The following is a 10,775-nucleotide window of genomic DNA, read 5'->3' as shown; positions in this document are numbered from 1 at the left end:
CCATCTACAACAACTGATGAAGTCTTACAAGTCTTTTTTTTTTTTTTTTAAACGATGTCACTTTCATTATCAACGGGCAGGAAAGAATGTCTTTGTCCAAAATGTCCAACATTTGGACGACGTGTCTGTAAAAACTTTTTGGGCTGTGGTGGTTAAATTCATATATGACTCCTGGTCCGACAGCTATAGCGCCGTATCAGAAAGCATGCTCCGTCGGACCGCGAGCTAATTTGGCTACTGCTACAGTTAGCCTTCTCCACCGTTTCGTGTTTCGAGTTTGTTTACAGTTGGCCAGCTTTATACGCATCCTCTGTAGCTTATTTTGGGCTGTTGTTAAATTCATGCTTCCAGCTTTATACGCATCCTCTGTAGCTTCCTTTTTTTTTTTTGGTTTTCCGAACTTCCAGATCAAATTTTTCCAGTTTTAGTATGTTTGAGTGTGGTTGCCACAGCACCACATACAGGCCTGGCATATGTACTGCAGGGATCAGAGTCGTATTCTGTGGCGCCGTTTAGATGTAGATTTTGTTTGTACCAGATCCGTGTAAACGCTGTGTATCCGGAGGCTACTGCAGTCGCATACTATCGTAGTAGTATCGTAGTAGTATCGTACAGGTGTGAACGGAAGTGTGAATGACACGTGACGTGAAAAGTGCTCCAAATGTACCTGAAGTCATCAATGCATGAGCTAAAAAATCAAATATCTGCACAAAAATACTTCATGTAATTCAGCCTGCTGGAGAGTACTGCAGTACTACAGATACAGATACACGAGGCGTGTACATGCATCTCACATTAGGGTCGGGGTCACCTTATTTATTTATAGGATATAAAACACATGTGTAGAATTCCTCTGTGTAAATACACACACAGTCCGTGCACTCGGTGGTAATTTTTACCCCACAGAGAGGGGTCACTTGGCACCGGGGGCAAACAGCAATGAAAGCCTTCCCCCCTTTGTAATAAACCGCAGCCAGCACCCCGGCGGAGACCAGCCGCCACACTCCGGCCTGGCGCTAACAACAACAGTGAGTGTAAAACAAATGAGCAGAGGAGGTAATTGCAGACAAACAAAAATTACATTTCCAATAAAGGTTCTGGTCTCTTCGGGCTCCCAGAAGCCCCGCGCCGTCCTCAGCTGTTTAACAGCCTTAATATAAGCGCTCATCAGCCTTCCTGTTGAGCAGCCGCCTGAGAGAAGTTATCAGAGCACAAACAGAGCTCATCTAATGTGAACAGGTTGAGCGTTTAGTGGGTAAAGTGTTTCACGCAATTAAAAGGGGGAAAGTGATGGTGGGGCAGTAGATGGATGAGGGCATTAGACAAAACACGGACAGCCTTTTTTCTTTTTTTTTTACAAGTGCCCTGTTTTATAATTGAAGACTTTCATAGCAGAGAGTAGTAAAAGGTTCATAATGTGGAGTTGTAATAATGAGCCAGAGGGAGAAAAAAATAAAAAATAAATAAACAGATTTACAGCCGGAAATCACAAACGCCGGGTTTTTAGACTCGGGGTTTGAGGAGCAAAAAAAAAAAAAATACATACAATAATGGATTAAATCAGATGGAGTTAATGTCACATGGATGCACCACCCTCAGCCCCGGTGTTGGAGATGAATAATGAAGCAGAGGCGTGACTGGAAGCTGTTAAAACCTCGTCGATTGACAGTGAAAAGTGTGGCATCAGCAGCTCTAACTGACGACCGAGGCGACCTGACAGGTCTGTGTAATTATTATGAACAGGCAAATTTCTCTGGGTGGGCGGGGAGGGTCAGTGTGGACTTCAGGTCAGACCAGGAAGAGGGCGCTGTTTGACTTTGACAACAGGTGATGAAAGAAGTAAAGACAGAGTGGTGGAAGGTTAAAGTCCTGACAGCAGGTGATCTGATCAGAGTTCAAAAACAGCCAGGTTGTCATGGTAACGACCTCTGATTGTTGAGCTGTATGTATCTGACTAGGCGGCAGAGTGATACCAGTGATGCCTTTGCTGTCCTCGGAAAAAAAAGGCTATGTCACACACCATATATTTTAGATAAACGTGACACTGTCTGTCAGTCCGTCTGTCAACTACCAACAACAAAAACAAAACAAATGTGGAAACACAGAGAATTTCACTGAGTGCAGCAGCAGCAGCAGCAGTGGTAACAGCAGCAGCTTCACTGTGATTAGATCAGCCTGATGATCTGATACCGACTCTGACATCAGACCAAACTAAACGTTCCTGCTCCACTTCCTCTTATCAGGCCCCACAAACATGGAACCCTGTGGCCCCTCCACTCATGATGGGAGGGGGGTTATGTGGGGGGGGGTATTGATTACAGCCTGGGGGCAGAAACACAGCAGTGAGTCCATCGCTCTTTTTATTCCATTATGAATCAGGGCCAAACAGCTTAGCTCCAGATCCTGGATCAGATCCCCAGATTATCATTTGATCCAGTCTTTTAAACCAGGACGGGGTGTAATCTGAGCCCAGGCCTGGGGTTAAATGGTCACATGACCTCAGCGTTGACTAAATAGCTGCAGTTTAGAGCTTTTAACATGAGGTCATGGGAGTCAGGATTGGTTTGATGGATCTGACATTAAATGTAGTACTGTTGTAGTACTGTTAAAGTACTGTTGAAGTACTGTTGAACAATAGATCGCAGTAGAAATGGATTTAATCCAATGTTGTAACAAATATACAGCAGTCAGCTTTGCTTTAGGAATGGCAGCGGTGCTGGGTGCCTGCTGGGTCGGTACCAGTGTCCTGGTGCTGCTGCTGCTGAACTTGTGTAAATGTTGATGGTTCAGAAATTGATGGAGGCCAAAAACTAAACGAAAATTGACCTAGATGTTAAAAATGTGTGCAAAGTATTTTTACGACAGTCTGAACGGTACAGACGACCAACAGTTCTTCACCAGAGGAGGCAGCAGAGGACGCAGCGAGGTCAACTGTCAACAGTTGACAAGAAGAAGAAGGCTAGCAAGTCAGACCGAGATCAAGTCAAAGTTTTGGTCTTGGATTAGTGACAGGGAAGCAGGAAGCAGCATCAGTGTGCACCTGGAAGTCCAAGCTTCATCATCATCATCATCATCATCTCTTCAGAGGATCCATCATTAAACATTTGAATCCAGGTGGTTGTCTTTTGATCCGATCTGTTCATCTGTTCTGTCTTCATACATGGATAATGAGACTGAGACGATTCTGGAGAGTTCCAGAAGAGAGTAAGAACCAACAGTTCCAGGGCACTGCTGACAGTTTCCCAGCTCCTCCGTGACTTCCTGCAAACATGAAAACCCAGGCAGGGTATGATGGGGGAAAAAAATAAAAAATCCAGAGATATTTAACAGACTGATTCTCCGCCTTCCCTGGTTGTAGTCTCTCTCTCTCTCTCTTTATTTTTGCCTTAACAAATCCTCTGTGGCGGAAGAGTCAGGAATCAGGGACGCACCAAACAAACACACCCGTCCTCCCTTCATTAAAAAGTGTGTCTCTGTCTGCCAGTCTGCGGCGCACACACAAAACCACACACACACACACCTACACCAACCAAACAAGCGCACCTTTATGTGGACGTCTGGCTCCGGGCCTTTTATTTCTCCAATTAGACTTGTTGAAAAGCTGTCAAGTCTCAACTTTGTTATTTCTTTGTCTCAGCAGACAGGAAATTACATTTTATATTACACTGTTGTCTTCCAGCTAAACCCAGACAAAACAAAAACTTCTGTTTGGCAAAAAACATAATGGTTTTTTTTCTTTGACTTTAATCTTTAACAAAAAACTTTTTTATGGTGTAAATCTAACTGACAGCCAGCGACACAGGTCGGATTTATTAGACAGGATTTTAAAAGGACGATGTGATTAAAATATTTTACCAGGTTTAGAGCAAAAAAAGAGTTCTGTTTTTCTGTAGAGCTGCTTCTCAAAGACATTTATTTCTTCGTTCGTCTTCAAACCCTCCACACCTGGAACAACGCCCTGTGACCTCCGTGACCTCCATCGTTCCTACACGTCGCCCTCTGATGGCACAGAGGGACTTATCAGCCACATGTCTGTATTTTCATGTGTGTTCACCACCACTCCCTCTCCTCCTCCCCCCTCTGTCTCTCCCTCCTCCCTCTTCTTCTTCTGATGTGTTTTCCGTGTTAACACTTTGCGCTGCCTCCACTACATCCTGCGGCTTCTGCCAAACACAGCCCATTTGGCTGAGTCCATTTGGAGTGTTTTTCTGTGATAACATGGTTTATATTTTTCAATTAAATTTTTATTCTTTTGTGTTTTTGCCTCTTCTTCCGCCTTTTAAGGATTTTTGTTTTTTTTCTCCCATGAACTGGTTTTCCTTCCCTCGTCTGTTTACTTCTTCACTGCTGTGGTCTCAGAGTAGAACAGTCAGATACTGAACCAGAAGGTTGTCGGTTCTGATGATGACCATACACAACTGATCACGTGACAACTAAACGCTCGCCTCTTTGATCCAGCTACATGCCTCGTCGTAACCTGAAGCTACGGTCGGTCAAAAGAACAGAAATCTTTTTTTTTTTTTTTCACGATACTAGACTTTCAGGTTCAATCTCTCAGAACATGAATCCCAGAGTCGAACCCAAACGTCTCTTGATGGTGGGCTTTTACTCTCCCCACTGTGGCCCTGTTCTAATCAGTCCCATTGTTGAGGTTTTTGTTGAGGATGTTTGAAAGCCTTCACTGGACCAGAACACTTTACAGCTACAAAACCAAAGTGATGTTGTATCACATCTGACATCACTGAGACCAAGGAATTGATCCCTGAGTCCAACCATCGATCAGACCGCGGTCTGGACACACGCACTGGACCAAACACAGAGGGACAGGGTCAGGTGGACTGTGTGTGTGACATGGTCTTTGTGAGAGCAATCAATGTTTTCTTAACTCGAGGGAGATGAGCCACCATTGAACGGGGTTCCTTTGAGTGTGTATATATGTCCATATATATGTCCATATATATGTCTATATACAGAGAGATATATATGTCCATATATATAGATATGTATATATATGTATATTTTCATATATATGTCTATAAATATAAACATATACTGTATCTATATACACATATAGATATATACACATACATATATTTATATATACACACATATCTGAAAAAATATATATCTTGATATGTCTACGGTTCAGTCACTTCTGTCAAATCTATTCTAGAAAAAAACGAACCAAACAGGTTTGTTTGGCAGACACTCCATGTAATAAAAGAGAAAAAAACAAATGGAACAAAGAAAATCACAAGAGGAGAAAATAAAAAATGAAAACCTCTGCCAAACCTGGAGTGAAAAGTATAGAAGGAAGTGAAAGGAGTAGAGGGGGGGGGGAGGAGGTAGTGAGGAGGAGGGGGGCTGAAGGCCAGGGCCACAACAGCCCACCAACCGGCCAGAGCTCCAGGGCCCAGGACAAGTGTTGCCATGTCCCCTGAACCCGCCGAGGCCGCTGGGTAATAAATAAATAAACACCCCTCCAACCACGTAGCCTCTCTTCCTCTTCCTGCTCTCCATGTTTGGCAGCCGACACAGACACACACACAAACGCACACAGGGAAACTGGCACCGACATGTAAACAATGCACACTGAGGCGTGCACGCATGACTGCGATGGAGAGCCAATACACACACACACACACACACACACACAGGTGGGTCTGTGAAGCAGAGGCATGAAGAGTTTTGAGCGCTATACACCTCCGGTGTTCTGTTGGGTTCACATCCTATTTGCCTGTTCATATATATCCATGTGTGTGTGTGCGTGTTTGGCAGAAACCCCAAAAAGTTAGCCATCTGTTAGCATTAAAAAATATATATATATATATTTGTACTGTATTGATCCCACATTTGGGAAATTATTATGTTAACAGCAGATGTATGTGGTTCCTCTGGGAATCAAACCCATGACTCTCTGATTTTGAGGTAGGCGTGGTAACCGCTACACCATGGTACCAATCCGACTATCACGTGTAAATGTTCATAGTCTCCAAAAGAAACTTAAAACTCTCCATGTCTCCATGTCACAGCTGACTCGGTGACTGCACTGAGTTCACATCCCAACATCCATGACGAGGCGTTCAGGGCCGCTCAGTCATTTTTCACTGATGTTCCCAAAAATGCAAAAAAAAAAACGGCGAGAGTATTCTGGGAATATCTGCTGGATTCTGAATAATCCAGAGTGATTATCACAGTGTGTGACGTGTGTGTGAGTACCGTGTGTGTGTGTGATGGAACTGTTTTTTTTTTTTCTGGTGCTGCCTTCATGTGCGTTCTTTTCTGCTCTCCTCACTGCTCTGCTCCCATAGTGCCCCTGGGACCCATCTGCCTCCCTGTTATTAATTCATCAGGCTTAACCATGCAGTGCTTTATGACTCTGTTTGGACTGACGAACTATCACACACACACACACACACACACACACACACACACACACACACAGTTATCTCCGTCTCTCGAACACAGAATCGAAAAACAATATCTGTCACCGGCTGCTGAACACACACCGGCTCTTTGACTTTCCTCCTGTGTTGTGTCTAATATATATATATATATATATATGTCCTGTATTTCTGGACTATATATACAGATTCCTGTGGCCTGCATATAAACAGTATATCAGAGATGCCAAACTCCTGGTTTGGGGGCCCCCTCCTGGCCCGTTACACTCCTACATCCCACCTCAAGCTATGTGTCAAAATAAAATTATTATTTTTAATAACCATTGGACAATATTGGTGAGTTCTATAGTGTAGCGGTTGGCGGTTGGTTGAAGAAGGTCCTGGGTTCGATTCCCAGAGGAACCACATATTATTCAGCAGATCTGTTGTATACGCAAAACAAATTTCCCAAATATGGGATCAATAAAGTTCACACAACAAAACTGATTAATACAGCTTCAAAAAGGAGGACATTGGACCCAACACCCCCCAACAGCCCACTGGTGTTTGAGACCCCTGCCGTTTAAGCATCACCGTTGCTTCCAAAATTCACCAAATGCACAAACTGGTTGTGAATTTTACGTCATCGGCACAAATCCCCCAGCCGCCTGATTGCCCCCCATCACTTTAAGTCACCCAAAAATGATTAAGAAGAAAGAAAGAAAGAAAAAAAAACACAACAAAACTGAATATCTCATTACACTTCAGAGACCCCCAGAGCCCAGAATAATTTCTCAGGGGGCCCAAAAAACTTTCTTCGGGGCAGCCCTCGACTCTTGAAATGTTTAATTCACTTAACTCTGACTCTGTCTGAGGCTAATTCTCGTCATGGAGAAACTATTTGGGCCACAAAATGCAGAAGATTGTGAAGCATGTTGAGGATAAAGCCCCTTTAAAGGGAACAGAGAGGGACGTGGAGTTGGCACTGAAGATAATCTTCAGAATCAATCACCGCCGCTCACAGGAACACGTCCTGATCGCCATGTCTAAACCCCTGCCCGTCAACCACACAGAGATGTGAGATTGGAGCACATCAAAGAGTCGATGCAGCTCATGTTACAGTGGCTGAGGATGGGGGGGGGAGTCGGTGGGGACGGGGAGGGGGGGGCACATGAGGACAGCTCAGAAACAGAAACAAATACCTGAAGAGTCCAGGAAAGTTTGTGTCTGAAAGATCGACTACAGGCCTGGTCCTTCATAAAAAAAACATGTTGAAATAAAAAAATAAAAATAAAAAAAGAGAAGAGAAGAAAAGTTTGACATACATGTGTAGGTGGAGGTGACTCCATCCACCTCACCCCTCTGGGGGGGGCACTGAAGGTGAGGACATCTAGGCGGAGTTCTTGTTGTCGCTCCTCCTCGTTTCTACTGGTGTTATACTGCCCTCCAGTGGACTCCGTGTCAAACCACCCGACTGCAAAGAGAGAAACAGACACCACATGTCAACACTGAGGGTTGATACTGGTGCTTGAGATCCTGGAAAGTCATTTAAAACCATTAAATTATTTTAAAAATTATAATTATATAAATTATTAATATCGTCACAAGAATATAATATTTATCATCATGAACGAGTTAGCTTTTAACGCAAGCAAATGGAAGCAAATGGAGGGCTAAAATAAAGGAAAACTTTTTTTCAGGAATAGCGATTCTAAATTATTTATTCATATTTAAAGTGGAGAATATTCCACAGACTCTGAGTCTTATTTTATTTATTATATATTATATATTATATTATTTATTATATTTATTGTTTGAACTGAATATAAGCAATTCAGACAGTACGACATTCAAATGTTTGTCTTGAAGAGAAAACTACAATTGACAACTTTAAAAAAAATGATTCTGACTGTGGACAAAGATGGAAAATGTCTGTTTTCTATGGAACTGTGAAACATTTTTGATCAGGGAGGAAAAAGGTCTGGGATCAGGAGTCAGACACAGGAGCTTCACTCTGTCTTTGTCACAGTTGGACAACAAGATGAAAAGACACAGGATAGAGGAGGAACAGGGGGAGAGAGGGGGACAGAGGGGGGTGGACTGAAGAAGGAATGTCATCGGGAATCTCTGGGACAGTAAGGCACGATTCCGAGCCACTTCCAGATGTGTGAAAACTAAATCTGAGTGAATCCAGATTATCTCTGAAACCACGAGGTAAGTGGTGTCACTTCAGATCCAGATTTAAACATCAACGACTCCGTTCCTGTTTTCATTTCCCTCTGCCGTCGTAACACACGTGTGAACAAATATGGGTTTATGTGTATTTATACAAACATATACACATATATGAACATATATATACATATACATATATATGAACATATATATGCATATATACATACACATATATGAAGATATATATACACATATATGAACATATATATACATATATTAACACATATACACATATATGAACACATATATACATATATATGAACATATATACATATATGAACACATATGAACATGTATACACATATATGAACATATATATACATATATGAACACATATATGAACATATATAGATATATGAACACATATACACATATATGAAAATATATATATTCATATATGAACACATTTATACATATATTCATAGGTATGTATACATACTCATACACACGTGCACATAAATATATATGTGTGCATATACATACAAACATATGTACATATATACATATAAATACATGTATACATATAAATATATATGTATATGTATATAGATATAGAAATGTACATTCATTCATATATAAATATAAAGTCACAGTTCAGTGGTAACCAAAGTGGGGGGTGGACCAACCTAGGGGGCATGGAACTATTGCACAGCCGTGGTCCAGCAAGGAAAGTTAGTTTTAATTTCAATATTTTCTTGATTGTGCCACAGGTAAACTGCTCCCCTCCCCTCCCTCCTCCCCCCTTCTCTCCCTGTTCCGGAGCAAACCTCACGGAGCGCCGTTCCCTCCAGGGAGCGTTTTCTTGGCACAGGCGGCTGTTTATTTTACTAAATCGGGCCTCGCTCTTCGGCTGCTTTGTTTCTAATTAAAATGTTGCAAAAGCGTTGTGGAGTCGGCATTTTATTTAACAGCTAATTGTGCTGACACTGGGGACTGGGATATTTTATGCATACGCTTTCGAGGAACTTGAGAAAAAAAAAAAGCAGTTTCTCTCTCTCACACACACACACACACTCACCCAAACACACGGGGGAGAGGGATGAGTTTCTTTTGCTCTTTAGTGGAATGAATTTTAAACAGTCAGGAGTATCAAGTTAATCAGTGAGAATTCAGCAGGGGCCGATCCAGTTGCCTTTTGACACGGGAGGACGCGTGTATGATTAACACGTCGATCCCCCTCGGACTCCACTGAATAATTGTCTTGTTTACCAACAGGTGTTTTTAATCTAGAGGCAGGAATCAACAATCGCTGTTTGTTTTGTCGCTCAGGGCTCGTCCTGTCGGAGATGTAACGACACGCTGTTTTTCTCCGTCAACAGCTTTAGTCGCTGTAGGTGAACACTTGAAGGTTAGGAAATTTAAGAAAAGACAGACGGGTCTAGACAGGAAACATTTCAGTTTATATCCACTAAAAAATAAAAGTTCTCAAAATATTAACATTACGTCTGATTAATCAAGACCAAAAAATATAAAAATGTCAGGAAAAATATACAAAAGTCTAAATTTGGTTTCATGGGAAATTAAGATTTTACAGTTACACCAAATGGGATTTATAGTTTCAAATAGAGTATAAAAAAATTCTTGATCTTTTTAGTCGAAAAACAAACAGTGGTGTTCTGAAATATATTCAGCATTCCAATATAAGTTTTTAACAAAGTTACAAATTTGATTTACATAAAACAATGACAATGCAACTGCATTCACAGCACCACCTAAAGGGGAATATGGGAGCTGCAGGCTCCAAATACAACCAACATTAAACACTACATATTGCACTAAAATATATTCCACATCTTTATCTCGTTCACAGAAATATACTAGAACATCTAAGTGCCACCAAAGTAAATGAATTCATTCATGGCTGGAGGTAAGTGTTGGCGATGCTGTGTTGGTGTGTGAGCCCTGGTGTGTGTGTGTGTGTGTTTGTTTGGATTATCCCATCCTATTTAGAGGAGGGTTATCCAGGATTAAAGGGTGTTTCTGTCACTCTTATCTAGTGTTTGAGCGCCTGATCACAGAGGCGTGTCCTAATCCGGACATCGATGCTGTTCCATCAACACGCTCGCTCCCCGAGCTGCAACCTGCCAACAAAGCTGCTGCTGCTGCTGAGGGTTGTTTAGATGTGGCCACACACACACACACAGATCTGAGGTTTTT

General features: G+C 42.0%; 1 long non-coding RNA gene across 1 annotated transcript in view; it reads right to left on the bottom strand.

The window, feature by feature from the left end:
* LOC107989319 (uncharacterized) overlaps window positions 1–10,775 on the bottom strand; it is a 29,891-nt gene that overhangs the window by 14,092 nt on the left and 5,024 nt on the right. The window contains exon 2 of the long non-coding RNA XR_001760823.2: window positions 7,709–7,857. This is a non-coding gene — a long non-coding RNA (uncharacterized LOC107989319). The remainder of the gene's footprint in view (window positions 1–7,708; window positions 7,858–10,775) is intronic.

The sequence above is a fragment of the Cynoglossus semilaevis genome, chromosome 12, assembly GCF_000523025.1.
Source record: "Cynoglossus semilaevis isolate Cse_v1.0 chromosome 12, Cse_v1.0, whole genome shotgun sequence".
Taxonomy (NCBI): Eukaryota; Metazoa; Chordata; class Actinopteri; order Pleuronectiformes; family Cynoglossidae; genus Cynoglossus; species Cynoglossus semilaevis.
Note: the sequence above shows the minus strand (reverse complement) of the source record. Positions and strands in the feature narration are given on the sequence as shown.